Source organism: Manis javanica, chromosome 3 (assembly GCF_040802235.1).
Source record: "Manis javanica isolate MJ-LG chromosome 3, MJ_LKY, whole genome shotgun sequence".
Classification (NCBI taxonomy): domain Eukaryota; kingdom Metazoa; phylum Chordata; class Mammalia; order Pholidota; family Manidae; genus Manis; species Manis javanica.
The window spans coordinates 150,875,867-150,891,389 of NC_133158.1; the positions used below are offsets into that span (position 1 = coordinate 150,875,867).

The following is a 15,523-nucleotide window of genomic DNA, read 5'->3' on the forward strand; positions in this document are numbered from 1 at the left end:
AAAAAGTTTGCATTTTTAGTATTTTCTACCATTAGCATATTTACTTTTCTAATCCAGTAAATTAAAATTAATTTCAAATAAATATAAACATAAAAAGAGAAATGGAATATGATTAAGCATGTGCAACTTCAGACGGCTTAAAGTTTGTATTCAGACAGCACCTTTTTCCCAGAGAATGTTAGGATCTAGTATATATTTTCTAAGATGGTAATGAGGGAAAAGACATTTTTTGCTCAGTTAAAGATTAGAAGCTTTGCAAAGCGGAAGAGACCAGTGGAACAGGAAACAAAAGTAAAAGAGTTAAGATAAGGGACTGCTGAGAAAAACAAAAGAGGGCTGCTACCAAGTAGTAAAAACATTTTCTGAGTGTTTTGGCTTATAACACTACTCAGCAAAGTAGAAGAAATTAATAGCACTGTCACATTTATAATATGGCAAGAATCATGCTTCTGTCATTTAATTCTCAGTTGTGTCACACTGGCCTCATCATTCTCATATGAACTGGATGTGATTTACCTCACCCTGGGAATCATCCAGAGAAGCAGAATGACCAGAAGTAATGGAACCAGGAGTTGAATCCAGGTCAGTCGGCCCCCAAAACTTCTGCTTTCTGCATTTTATGCCAGAGTGCTATGATGAAAGAACTAAACGTGTAGTCTGTCGTCTAAAATGGTAGTGGCTGTGGTATTTGAGTGTAAGAAAAAGGGGAACGTGGTAATTTTATTTTCATATAGGAAACTAGAACAAGGGAGGGCTTTAATGTAGAGACAGACCTCGGTGTCCTCAACTCTCCAGCTGAGGAAAAGCCAGTGATATAACAGAAAACAAAATGGTCCTCTGCGTAAGAAAGACCTTTGTTCCTAGATTCCACATTTACTAAATATGTGACATGCAGCAAGTTTGTTCATCTTCCTGAGTCTCAGACTCCTCACCTATAAAATGTTTTAATGATACCATGTTACAGGGTGGTTGGAAGAATAAATGAGAAAAATATTCAAAGGGTACCAAGAGATCACAGCACATAGGGGGCACTTCAGATATGTCAGTTCCCTTCTCTTTGAGTCCCAGCCTTTAGGTACTTACTACTATGACTACCACTACTCATCCCAGTACTTGTATTAGGTGCACCTGAGCTTCAGTTAGCAGGTGGCAGGCTTTTCCCTAGATTCCTAAGTGCAGGTCATTATTTTGAAAAAGTTCCTCTTTTTGAGCTGTTTCACTGTGACTTTCCCATTTTCTCACTTCCTCCATGAACTTCCATTTTCAACTATCAAATTATAGAGGCCAAATTTAATAGGCTCTCAATAATGTAGAGAAGGACCCTAAGAGCCCTTTGAGTTCAAGAGGTGAATAGGAGGAATCAGGCTCCTATCTTTTCAATTTAGCTAAAACAGCATTTATTACTATGATTATTTCCTTTCCAACTTGAAGGCTTCAGACAGGGTGTATTTTTTCTCTCCTGCAAGCTCTATCACTTTCTAATGTGGCAACTTCCCACATTTACTTTCCTTTTGTGGCCTCTAATTTCAATCCTCTTTCAATGGTCTCATCAAAAACCCTGGCATCACTTAAAGACTTGTTAGAAATTCTTGGGCTCCACCCCAGACCTGCTGAATCACAAGCTCTGCAGATGGGACCCGGCAATCTATGTTTTGATGCATCATCCAGGAACATCTGCTACATTTTGAGAATCTGTGTTATAGAGGGTTACAGCTGAATCAATGCTAGCACTCAGCTAGCTTCTTGACGGTAACCCAATCCCCAAATCCTTACAAATCCAGCTCTTGTTTACTACATGTTTGACATCACTGACTTCTTATGGGCATGTTCAGCAACTTTGTGGTGGCTCAGGTTAGCCTAGGCAGGGAGGGTTCATTTTTGCGATAATCTCACAAAAAATTATATGCAGAGCATATCTTTATGTCTATATGACCTCCCCCTTAATCCATTCCCTGTTTACCATACCCTTAAGATCCAGACAGGTGAGCAGAGGGTTCTTTTTAAATATTAACAATTTAATCTTCTCTTCTGTTTGGAAGCCAGTGACTCACTTTACAGATTAAAAAATAAAAGCAAAACAAAAATAAAAACCTAACCAAAACAATGAAAAGAAAACAAACAGAACCCCGCTCCCCCCAAAACCAAGTCCTTAAAGTAACAGAAAATTTAAGCACTGTGTAAATGCTTGAGACCACGAAGGGATGTGCCTGTATCACACAGGTGTACTCAATGTCGGCAACTTTTTTGTTTACAAGGCAGAGTTTTGTCTCCTCTACCTATTTATAACCTCAACATAAACACAAAGTGGGGCTGAGCTTCTTCAACTCCTAACATGACTTGTCAATGTGAAATACATATGAATATGCTCATAAAGCAATAGAAAATGAAAAAGCTAAATTTCATTTTGATTTACATTGATAAATGTTGCTTTGTTCCTTTTGGTTTTGTTTCTCTTCCAAAATTTGTTTTTTCAAGTCAGGGAAGCTATTCACATCACTGCACAAAAATCCTGTGTACTTTTTCAAGATATGGGAAACAGTAGTCAAACCGTGGACTAGGCAGTCTAACACTAAATCCTTACCTTGTCTACAGCTCGATGGTTCTGTAGTTGATCCTGGTGCTGGCTGATCTTTGTGAGTGTTCGCTTACTCTTCCCAGGTAATGAAATCCCTTTCAATGGATTGGCTCCTTTACTACCCATGAATATTTCTTTCAAGATACAACAGACCATACACTTTCTGTGCCGTAATGCTTTCATCAGAAAATGAGGAATTTAGGAACATTTTGCAAAGATTTTTTAATATCAATAACAAAACCTAAATGCAAAGAGAAAGTGAATGCAATGCAATCTGAGAGACAGAGACTCTCCTCGCCAAAGGATAGTTATTCTTCATCTCTCTCCCTGTTAGCTTACAGCAAAGCTATTCTTCTCCCTCCAGGCTATGGAAAGATATCTAGGAATATTGTTTACATGATCTATGGTGCATATTTTGCTCAGGAATAGAATCTATGAGCTGCTTGTATGGGAAACAAAATGCTTTTGTATCCTTATTACTTTACAGAGTGAGACCAACCAAATGTCCAATACTGTTCTGAATAATTATCAAAGTAGAAGTTAGAGCACTGAAAGTTATTTTGGGGGCATAAAAATGATTTTATTATTCTTTATATCATCAGCACTTGGCACAGTTCTGGGCATATTATAGACAATACATGTTGAAATCATGAGTGAATAACTACTAACACACATTGGCTTGATTAATAATTTGGGTAGTTTGAAGGAAAGTCCCAAAATGGATGAAAGATCTGAATTAGGCTGTGATTCACTTTCACAGATTAACTAGTAAGAGTTTAAAAACTGAACAGCAACAAAAAAAATAACCCTGTTAGTCATGACATCTGAGTCATAACCCAGTAATGGAAGCACTGGTTTTAAAGCATGTGTTATAATCATTAAATTTTGACATCCTTTTAGTGTCATCCAACTTTACATGCCATCATCAGTAACAGTATGTCAAGATGTGAAATGACCAGCCTGTCATGGAGAACACACAGATATAATTTCTCTTCTACATTTATGTAGCACTTTTCTTTTAGAAATTGTGGTTGTACTCTTGTGATATATCAATGCTTGAAAGCACTTTAATGAACATGTTTGATAGATGCTGATTGAATGCACAACATTTTTTTGTGTATTTTATGAATGGTTTATTTGGTTTCTGTTTCACACTTCTGACTTATATGAAAAGTCTTTTCCAAGGATGGATGTATTTTACCTTTGTAATTTTTTGTTAGGTCCTGAATTTTGGTCAATGGGTGAGGAGGATTCTTTTTTCTACTAAAACACTTTCACTTGAGAACATCTTCAGATGCTTCTGAGTAATATGAATTCTAGTGGATGGTGAATTTTAAAAAATCCATTTAAAAATCACCAAAAAATGAAGCCACAGCATTGAAGACTCAGTCTCTCTTTGCAGTTCTGTAAGTTAAAATGACTGAAAATGAAACTTTGTATGTGGTTAGTGTAGACTGAACTTAACACGTTTCTCAACCTAAGTTCCTTCTTTTAGGCAAATGTACTATACAGTTAGTAGTTTCTCTACTAATTCAACAGGGGATTAGAAAAAAAAGGAAAATGGTGGTTTTAAAAAGTCTTTCCCAAGACTGACAAGTTAGATGACTAAATTCACTCTATTAACAAAATGTCAAGTGTTTTTCTTGCCTTCATATTTTTGTTCCCACATATCCTCCCCAAATCCTTTCCCTTTATTCAAATTCATGCTGTAACTTTCTTTAAATCTGATCTTTAGACAATCATCTCTTCCAAAAAACCCACTCTGATAAGCCCATAACTTGCTTAGAAGCACTTTTGTTTAAAATACTACTGTCTTTTGTATTTTCTTATACACTTCTTAAAGAAAAGTTATTGGGTTAAAAAAAACCCAACAACCTTTGGCCATTCCCTAATGCCTACCTACGTTTACATACAAACTCCTCAATTAGAGTCTCAATCTCAGTATTTCCACAGTATGACCCCATTCTTCTCCTCAGGCACTTTAATTCCTTCTATTTCCATCATAAATCAAACCCACTCTCCAAAGTGGACTCTTTACTATTTTCCAGTTATAATTTACTTACATTTTCTCCCTCTCAGCTTCTTACATCTACAAAAGGTAACCTGCCTCTGTCAGGATTTATATTTCTTTTTTTTAAGGTATTATTGATATACACTCTTATGAAGGTAGGGTTTATATTTCATAGGTATTTACCTAACAAATACCTATTAAGTGTCACCATACCCCCGGTACCAAACTAGGACGTGGGGATGTGTTGGTGAACAGCTTAGAGAGCCACTCTTGCTTTAATGCTCTGCTGTCACCATTGCCAATTTCTTAATAGTTTTGCAGAAAGGGACCCATATTTTTATTTTTCACTGAATCCCTAAAATTATGTAGCCAAGCTTGAATGCATACAAACTTTCTGAGTGAACAAATGATTCAAGGGTTAAAAGGATCTAATTGGAATAATTCTGCAGGGTATTTTTTCTTCTCGGATCTACCTTATTCCAGGAACACCATATGATTCTCAGTTATGTGAGGAAGAGTAAGAAGTGGAAAAGTTCTCCTTTAAAAGAAGTTGTTGGTCCTCAGGTGTACTATTTCTTCAATACTAAATTGATCTCCAGGTTGTGTTCAGTGGAGGTGTATTCTTTATGATCGTCACTTCTCAAATCTATATCCCCAACATTAGAAGATGCATAAGTCAAAAGTCCCAGGCTTTGTTTACCAGGCCATTCATCTCTTTGCACTTTGTGAATTCTTCTGCCTCCTGCTACATAATGCAAGTATGAATTAGAGATACCAATGTGGAGAAATACATGTCATTCAGGCCTCTGCTGATGAGTCCACAGAAGTTTGCAGAAAAAGCAGAAGCAGCAAAGACCTTCAGTTGGAAGGATTAACCACATTATATTTGTGCCTGGCAGTGAATGAAAAGGGACCTGCTAGAGCTGAAGCCTTGTCACTTTGGGGGCCTAAAAGAAGTAGTTTAGTTCTTAGTCTAGACAAACACAGTGCTGGGAAGTATTCATGAGAACCTGGGATAAATATTGAGTTATTGACTGAGTTGCTCTTTCCAGTTGAGAAGCCCCTTTGAGAATTCAGATGGATTTTTAGCTCATCCACCAGTTCACCAAGCTACAATCAACACTTTATTACTAAGCTTCAATGTGACAGGCTGAGCTTGCAATATCTGTCTGGTCAATGATCCATGGATTATGGCTTCTTCCGTGCAGTTGACAACTTAAACTACTTAGCTCAAGAGGAGTTTCTACACTTACTTGTAGCACTGAGTCAAAAAGGTGCCTGCAGAGTAAATAAGACTTAAACAACATACCTGTCAATTCATTGCCTGTTGACACAGTACACTGATTCCTAGTTTATTTCATGTAACCCTTTTAAGGATCCCAGTAGACAATCTCATGAATGTGCTGAGCTTGGGCTTAGGATACTACTCTCTGTTAAACAAATAAGGACAGAAAACTCTTTTTATTAATAATGATTGCAGTACTTTATCATCTTTCAGAGGAGCTAAGAATAGATTGTAAAATTAGTGGTTACAAGTATTGCTTTCAGAGAATGTGAAATTTAGGCCTATGTAACCAAGCTGGACAGAATAAACTCAGTTTTAAGTACACTTGCCAATTATTCGGAGATACAGAGTTAGCCACTTGCTAAAAGCACACATTCATTTTTTAAGAGTGGAATATAGTGAACCTGTATTATTTATGAATAAAATATCATCCATCTACCTTTTTTCTCTGAATCCCTCAGGGGGAGAATTCCTCCTTGGTAGCAGCCTACTCATGCACTGTACATCTCTCCTGGCACCTCTTAATCTCCCTGTATTTATTTCTTTTTATCATTTTATCTCTTCCTCTAGAGGAAAACCAGTCTTCGAGTGTCAGGATATTCTTGGTATTTTTATCCACAGTTCTTGGTAGATAATAAATGTTTATTAAATGAATAATGAATCATGGCTGGAACATTCTTCTTTTAAATTATACCTTGTTTATCTGTATCTCCTGGTCCCTGACACTTAACTAGCAAACCTATGAAAGGCACTCTGAACCAATAGGATATTTATACCAGAAATTGTAAGGACATACGAGAACGTGCCCATGTGTGAAGGTAGAGAGAAAGCGGTGTTTTCTATCTTGGAGGCAAGGCTAGCTCAAGTGGCAGAAGGAGGTAGAGTTTCAGAGAGCAAACAGCACAGGGCCTGCTTTGATGCCTCTGTTCACAGTGAACCACATCCTCACCCTTGGGGTGAATGAGCAGACTCACCCTTGCTCTCTGAAGAGCCTAGCTTGTGCACTAACATATGAAAGGAGGCACTCGCTTTCAACTTCTACCCCGAAAATACAGGCTCTAGATGGGGGATGTGGAAGCACAGTTAGAGCCCCTATTAAACATTTCTTTGTCAGATGATAGGAACATCTGATTTAATAAAAGGGATTAGGGCACCTGATTTCTATACTTATATTTCAAATTTATTAAATTCCACATGCACATCAGTTAAGTGTTTTGTGGAAGAAACTATTATATTCTACCATCTTTCACTGTAACAGAATTAAAAGTAAGGTAATATAAACAAAATACAATTTTCATGTAAAAAAATGTATTAAATTCCATGGGGCAGATGCCAACACATTCATTTAGAGAGTGAGAAATATTTCACAGGTGTATATAAAAGACATCTTGTAGAGAATGTTTTTTATAAACAAGACCAATCTAGACTGGTCTCAGCTTCTCTCCTTCTGGTCCTTTCAGAACTTAAGGATAAACTTTTAAAAAGTATACACACACACACATACAAGTGTGTGTGTGTATATGTATATATATATATGCATGTATATATAACTGCTTACAAAGTAGTTAATTTACTTGTAGTAGAAAAATTTAATATGTGAATCTACTTAAGTATATTGAGTAGGTGCCAACTGGAGACCTATTTCATAAAGCAGGATAAAAGAATGTAACAAAATTGTGAAAACTTATATAGCTCTTTTCCTCTAATATAGCTATGTAAAGGTATTTTTTCAAGCAAGTTTTTCCTTTTTATTTTTAGTTGCACCAGTTCCTCTCAACATAATTTCCAATAACAACATAATATATGCAATACTATTTATTTATTGACAATTTTAAAAGTGATTTGTATTTTATTTTAATTTTTCTCATATTATTTTAAATTTGCACTTTCTTTCCCTTAATTGTCCTTCATTTTGTAATCATCTGCCAGAAAATTTTATTTTCAAGGGACTTGTGATAAACACTGTTGACCCCCACCCCCACTGCTTCCATGTGAAATATCAAGAGACCACTCTCTCTTCCATAAGAGGTGAAATGTGAGTTAATCTAAGACAATTAATCATTTTTCCAGTAATAAAAATGGAAATGGTCATATGGTGCAATTCTAACCAAGGGAACACCTGCTGAGAGGCACTTGGGGAAACTGTTACACCAATTAATAAGAAACACAAGGAAAAAACATGGCCTTTATGGTCGGTTTTGGATGAAGATGCAATGCTTGGAGCTTCTGCAGCCAACTTGCAGTTAGGTGGAAGGGAGAAGCCTGGGGGCAATGCTAAGGAATTAGAAAAAAAGGTGGACAGATACTTAGTCAATGATAAAATCATTATGAGTTAACAAACCATCTTATGTTGCTAAGCCACATTAAGTAGCATCCTCTGTTCCTTTCATTGAAACCATACTAACAGATACATCACTGTGGAGATTGGTGGTTTTACTGAAAATAGGGCTATGAACTAATACCAGAAAATGGCATTTAATTCAGTATTTTTTATTGAATGAACAGACTCAGCCATTTAAGCTTTATAATTTGATCTTAGGATATTAGACGAAGACCAAATTTAGGCTCAGGCTGAAACTACATAATTTCAACTATCTATATGTTTGAAAATATTCTAACATTCAAGATTATATAGTCAAAGGGTTAAGCTGCTATAGTTTTCTCTATAGAATATCATTTACATTTTGAAAACTTCCTCTTCTCTCTCTCTCTCTGTATTTGCCCAATAGATTATGATAAAGTGAATCTGAAATGTTTTGGTCTATTATCATATTGAGACAATAAAATCATTGTGGTGTGATGGCTGAGAATTTAATCAAGAAGACATAGGTTTTTGGCATATATAGAAAGTGCAGTCCATAGTCACATATAAATTATCTGCTGGGGATATTGCCAAGAGAATTAACAGAACAATTGGTCAGAGCATTTGAGGGGGAAATCTTCAGAATATCAAAATTAAAAAGAATATTTTAAAGTACTTTGTTGATTTCTTTAAATGCTTGATTACTCTGTACAACATCATTTACAAGTAATTCTAGCCCACTAATTCTCCTAATTAGTATCGCAATTTACTGGTATGTTAAGTGGCACTTTTTTATAGCTCCCTGGCAACTATGGCTTAAATGAATAAAAATAGAAAAATCCACTACATGTGTTTGATTAATTAAGTTATACTTCATTGAAATCTAGTATTTCCTAGTATTTCTCATAGTGAATCTCTGTGAAGGGTACACCAGAGACAGAACTCCAAGCTGGAGCAGCTTCACAGGAGGCAGGACAGTGTTGTGTCCGCTGCAGGCTGATTCGGCAGGAGGCCAGGCGTGACCAGCAGCTGCTCTGGGCTCACACCTTCACATTGTGCTATGCCACAGTCCTTGCAGTGACTAAAGTGATCCAGAGCAGCAGGTCACATGCTCTGCTGTTGTCCCCGGGAGAGTAGCAGCTCTATCAGCATGTGTGTTTGGGGGTGGGGGTGGGGGGTGGTGCACGAGGGAGCAATGCCCGACCCCCAGGAAAGGATGGCAGAGATTCTAAGACAACACATGTCCTCCACACTTGGGATATTTACAGTGATATGCAGAGTTTCCCAAACTAATTTGCCTGTGAACTCTTTCCTCTCAGAACATCTGGTACCATTTCTGGGAAGTAAATTTTTGACTTAACACTTTGGAAAATTATTCTTTAGAGTACGCAAAACATTTCAATACAGTTTAACTCCCTGGACCTTCATAACAATCCTCCTGAATGTCAGCCAGGCATAATCGACGTACCTTAAGAAACCCAGACTCAGAGAGATTTTGAGACTTGCAAAAAGTCACACAGATGACTGGAATAAAAATCTGGTCCTGATCACTTTGTCAAATGTTGTGAGATGGCCTTCAGATGGCAAAGCAGCCAGTTTTGTGTTTTCTCTAATTCTGAAAGAATGTCATGTATGGCTCTGCACACAGGAATATCAATGCCACATGATGGCTTGGTTGCTACAGCATTTTATAATCCATTAATGCAATTACACAATACAGGCTTTAGCAGCAAATTACTTAGGTAAGAATTCTTTCTGTTCCTTTTGTTAGAGTTGTACCTTTGGGCAGATTACATTTACATTGGAAAATTGTGTCAATGGAAAGGTTGACCCTATAAGGTTGCTGTTGTGATTAATAAAGGTAATGTAGATTACTTAACACAATGACTAGGACACACCAACCATTCCAGAGGTCCTGGCTAAGATTTTAGAAACAATTTTCACAATTGAGTCAGGGTATAGTGAAGGATTCTAGGAAGTTTCATTTTACTTGTATATTTCTCTCTTAATATACAAATTGAAATACAAAGTCTTGTCTGCAAATGCATTTGTTTTTCATGATCCATATCTTCTAATTTTGGGGATAAAAAGACAAGACAGACAGAAAGAGACTTGCTCACACAAATGGAAATCAATTAACCCTAACTTGAAACAGATGTCACTAAAATGTGCTACAAGTAATTTCCCCATGAACAGCTAACACACCAGTTATGGAAAGGGAGAGGCATCCAAAGCCAGATGTTTTGAATGTCTTTGGAATTTATATACTTTCTTAACTGTGACCAGTTGAGTTACTATATGTTGATAACTGAAATAACTTCTCCTTAATTGCACATCATTGTAATTTCAAAGATAGATCTTGGCCTAGTCAGAGTTACTTCTGCTCAGTTGAAGCAAATGCCAGGACAGAACCAGATCAGGTGCACAGCCCACAGATAACATTTCTCTAAATTATTACATCAGACCAAGGATTTCAGCATAGCTCCTTATGCCAGTATTACTATATACGTCACTGCAGTTGACAAATCTCAAAGGAGCGCACAACTATTCCACCCGGGGACTTATTCCAAGTCAGAAAGAAACAGATAAAGTGTATTATGATTTAGAGTCCATTGTTGAAAATAGGATATTGTGGCTTAAGGAAATATTTAGACATTACTTAAGCTAACTATTATGGGATTGAGGCAAAGGTCTAAATGTTACGACTGGAGCTGCACTCACGGTTCCAAAGTTTTCTGACCAAGCCAGTAGCTTGTAGAACAAACTTCGCCTTGGAGTAGAAAATGGATACACACACATGTACACACACACACATGCACACAATCAGGCCCAAATAAAAACATAAGTTATGAGTGCCATTTCCTAATCTCCCCTCTTTCAAAACCTAACTGGTACTGCTTAGCTTATTAAATATGAACAAATCACATAAAATATTCAAGAACTCTGCCTTTGAGAATTTGTATCATGAACCTGCATGTCAGGTTGTCTTGAAAATATACAGCAATCATATAGTGCCACAAATTCTGACTTACTTCACTACTGGGCTATAGTAGTTAAAAAATGTCCCTACAATAACTCCATTCTTAATATGATCACTCTTGGGTTTGGGTGTATTCAAAGAAAGCCAAAGCTTCTAAATCTCTGTGAAGTAAGGACATTTGGCAGTGGATAGAGACAACATCTGTCTCTGAGGAAAGGAGGGCAGCGTGGCGCCAGGGAAGGAGTATGGGGTGATGTGGGACTACAGCTTGAAGTTGCCTGCTTCAAGTATGAAATAGCTTCGAAGTCCTGCTTCAGCATACATTCGTGTGACTTTCATACTGATTTTTATTCATGTCTTTAAGTATAATTGCTTCTTTGGGAGAAACGTTGGTGGTTTCTCACACTTGCTGGTCTGCTCCCACATGTGTGAAAACTACCCCCTTTGAGAAGTATGGACAAAGTGGGAAAAAAAGTTTACCTGAAGGAAAGTCTTTCATGACTCTGGAGTAAAAATCTCATGCAGGACTCATGTTTTATGCAATCTTCCTGCAAATATTATTAAGTAGTGAGCAGAGGATCATGTTGCCACACTGCTCTGACAACCAAAATCCTCAGGGAGGGCTCTTGGTTTTGTCTCAAAGAAAAAAAAAGTAGAAGTAGGAAGAAGGAAGTAGGGCCACTGCTCTTTAGTGTGCAGAATAAAGCCATCACTCCCTGTAAGGTCTTGAGGGCCAAAATAGATTGAGTCTTTAATAGGAGGTTTAATAAAAATGATTTATCTAGACCTATATGACTACCTCCCTTTTCTTTTCTCTACTAAAGATATTGGGCTGTTCTCAATGTGCCTTATAAAGGCTATTCAGCCCATTACTTAGGAGATAGAAATAAGCTAAGGGGAAAGCAGGCTGTAAAGACAACAAGAAGCAAGAGGGACTTGGCCTACTGGGCCTCCAACTAAACGCTTAAGTAGCCTGTGAGAGTTCCTCACTGTCTGGTTCTGCACCTCAATACAGCTAATGAGGATTTGGAGGCAGGTTTGGTTATTCCTAAAAGTCAGCCCAGGGTAGGATTATTGTAGGATATGTCCTGTTTTATTTCTTTTTCCAGGATATCAAAATGGAGGAGCAAAGGATTGGATGGGATTTTGAGTCTAATGCATGAGAGAGAATCCTAATGTAGTGGGAGCCAAAACGTCATTGTCACTGTAACTCAAATGGGCAAGGATAACTCCCACCTACCAGGGACTGAGAAAAGAAATCACAGAATATTCAATCCAATTTTAAACTTAACCAATTAGATAATCTATATAATTCCTTTAGGTAATTCATATTCAGTTTGCATATGGAAAAAGGAAAACCTCAGTTTGGGTCTCCTCTTCTCCTTTGCTTCCTAAGCAATGACTAATTATCTGGGGTGAGGGGTGAGACAGGAAAGCACTGCTATACTTTGGCACAGCTTCTACTGCCTCCAACTCCTTCACCTGAAATGAAACAGGACATATTCTACAATAAGCCTGCCTTGGGGTGAATTTTAGGAATAACCAAATCTGCCTCCAAATCCTCATCAGCTGTACTGATGAGCTGAAGCAGGGTGAGGAACTCTTCACAGCACTACTTAAGCTATTAATCTGAGGCCCACTAGGCCAAGTCCTTCCTGCTACTTTCAGTCCTTACAGCCTCTTCTTCCCTTACCCTATCTATGTCTCTTAAGTAATGGGCTATATAAGTGTCTATAAGACACACATAGAACAACCTTCGTCTCCGAGGCAATGTCCTTTTACCACCTCTCTGCTACTCATCCACTCAGCATTCTGTAACTGATTTGTGGCTGGGGTCAGGTGGTGAACACTCTTGCCTTTCTAACAGTTTGGGAAGAATCTAGTGCATGGAATAAAGAAATGGATGATGCAGGCCCCCCTCAGTCTCTGATGGTCCCACAGACCCTCCGATGACAGGTCAGGCTGTTCACTTGGGCTCCACCTGGTGGCTTCTTCTGCACCTCTCTGTACATTCACCCATCCCTGCCCAAGCCATGTCAACGGCCAAACCTCATACCAGTTTCTCAACCATGTCTTCTTTTTGCCATACAGAAACAAAAGGTGATAAGGAAAGCTAAATCTCAGGACCTTTGCATAACAGCATCCGGGTAGGTATGGACATTCAAGGCTTCCGCCCTGCTATGAAGAGTCTTGCTCTTGAGTAAACCTTTCTCTCTTCTCTCTCTCTTCTGAAACCTTTGCACCTATGCTTTTTCCTGTCATCTCCTGGGAGCTTACACCCTACCCCACCATCTTTTATGACTCTGCCCTTCTCCCAAACCTTGATGGAGAAGGAAGTATTTTCTCTACAATGGGTGAAAACTTTGACGTTGATTCTCCAGGCTTGGTTATTAAAATGCAAAAGAGTGAGGAAAACAGATGGAAGAAGTTTAGGAGATCATTTTTTAAGACAATGTCCTGACTTGCAAGGCACTTTTCTTACTGCATTATCCTATTTGCATATCAGAAGCAGAATATCTCCTTCCTGTTTTCATTCTCACTGTAATAAATGGCTTCCTTTTGTAATAAATTCTAATCTTCCTTCAACAGATGAATACTTTAAGTCTATTAGTACCAAGCTTATGAGTTCACATATTTAGAATGGCAAAAGTGAAAAATGCATTGAAGTTTCCAAAAGGTCAGATGCTCTATCCAGACTTCCCTCTTCCAACTTTGACCCAGAGAGGGGCAGAATGTTGATAATGATGGTAATAACAAGGACAATGGATTCTAGCCCTAATTCCCTCCTTGGTACATACGGACGAGATTGCTGTGGAGGGTATCCCACACTACCATGGGGACAGCCAGGTTCATGTAAGAGGAGAGTGGCATGGCCAGACACATAGAATTTCTAGGGACACTCCAGAGCCTCTTTCACTTCTCAGGTAGTATAGACATTGAGTTGAGAGCAAAGACAATCAGTGGGTTGCCAAGTAGGAGGCTACATTTAGGATGGAGAGATGGTGCATTACTCTACATCCAGTAGGAGCTCAGAGGAAACTGAATCAAGAAGGTAGAGATATAGAATGCTTCACTGTAGCCAGAAAATGTACCATGAGTTCAACAGCTACAAGCTTTGACCCTGGGATTCGCAAAGACATCTGGCTAGCAGGACATTAGCGACTAGGCATGGGAGACCTGTGGGTATCAGCAAAGGCCCACTGTGAAACCAGGGAATTGCACTCCCCTGCCAAAGACACCAACTTAGCCAAGCCATACACTTCTTCCTGTGGACACTGAGGTCACCTTAGAGAAAGAAGCAGAGGGAAAAATCAATTGTAGAAGAAACTGAGCATCTTTTCCCCAAAGAAGATTGAGCACTAAACTAAAGTGATTGTTTAGCAAACAGCCATATTAGACAAAGGTTTAAGGGAAACTGGTCCTTATCATATCACACTTTTCTCCTCTGCTTACCAGAAGAACCCCATACCCCAAAAGAGCCTTACCTTTTCTTTCCTCCAGGAGTCATTTTTTGACCTTGACAATTTAAGTTACACATTAAATATGCTGGAACAAGAAAATAGGGGCCTGGGCTCTGGATAACTGCCTGGACCACCACACCTATCCTGGAGGGTTCTTTTTGAACCTTCTTTAGTGAAATAATAAAAAACTCAAATTTAAGTCACTAGTGTCAGTTGTCTGTTACTAACAGCCAAACTCAGTTCCTAACTGAAACAGTTTTTTTTTCTCTTTGAATTTCTTATATTTAGGATTTATCATTTTCTCCTAGATATATTTTATGCACTCAGCACAAAGGTTATTTTTTTCAGAGATGCAAAAGAACACATTAGAGCATTATCTGAGTAATTGTACAGGACTGAAAAAATGAAATGGTCTTTGTGTTTTTTTGAAAACCTATGTCTAAAGGGCATAGAGATAGGATGTTTGTGTGCATGTAGATATGTGCCTGTTTCCTTGGTTCAACAGACTGGAAAAGAATAGCAACAACTAGGAGAGATTATGGTAATAGCATGAGTACAAGAGACTAAATTACTGAATGTAACTTATGAAAAATGCTTAAGTAGCGGCACCCTGATAGAGAAAAAGAAAAGGTACTCCATGACTCTGAAACCGGACCATATTAGCACAAGCATGCTAATGTTTTGGGAGAGGTGGGTACCCAAACCCCAGCACATAAACTGTCTGTCCATGGCCTGCGCTCTGAGTCACGGAGGCAAAGATCCAAGGCAGGGCGTTATCCTTGTGAAAGTCCAGCGCAGCACCCACCCTTCAATAGCAGGGCCTGCAAACGGTGGTCTACATGGGGCAGATACCTATTCTGAGAATTCACTGAAAATCTCTGTTTTGGAAATCTAGAGCAATAGCTTAAT

General features: G+C 38.2%; 1 long non-coding RNA gene across 1 annotated transcript in view; it reads left to right on the plus strand.

The window, feature by feature from the left end:
- Nucleotides 1-311: 311 nt before the first annotated feature.
- The window catches only part of LOC108407693 (uncharacterized), a 141,139-nt gene continuing 125,927 nt past the window's right edge, over nt 312-15,523 (plus strand). Inside the window, exons 1-2 of the long non-coding RNA XR_012129437.1 lie at nt 312-582; nt 2,593-2,658. This is a non-coding gene — a long non-coding RNA (uncharacterized lncRNA). The remainder of the gene's footprint in view (nt 583-2,592; nt 2,659-15,523) is intronic.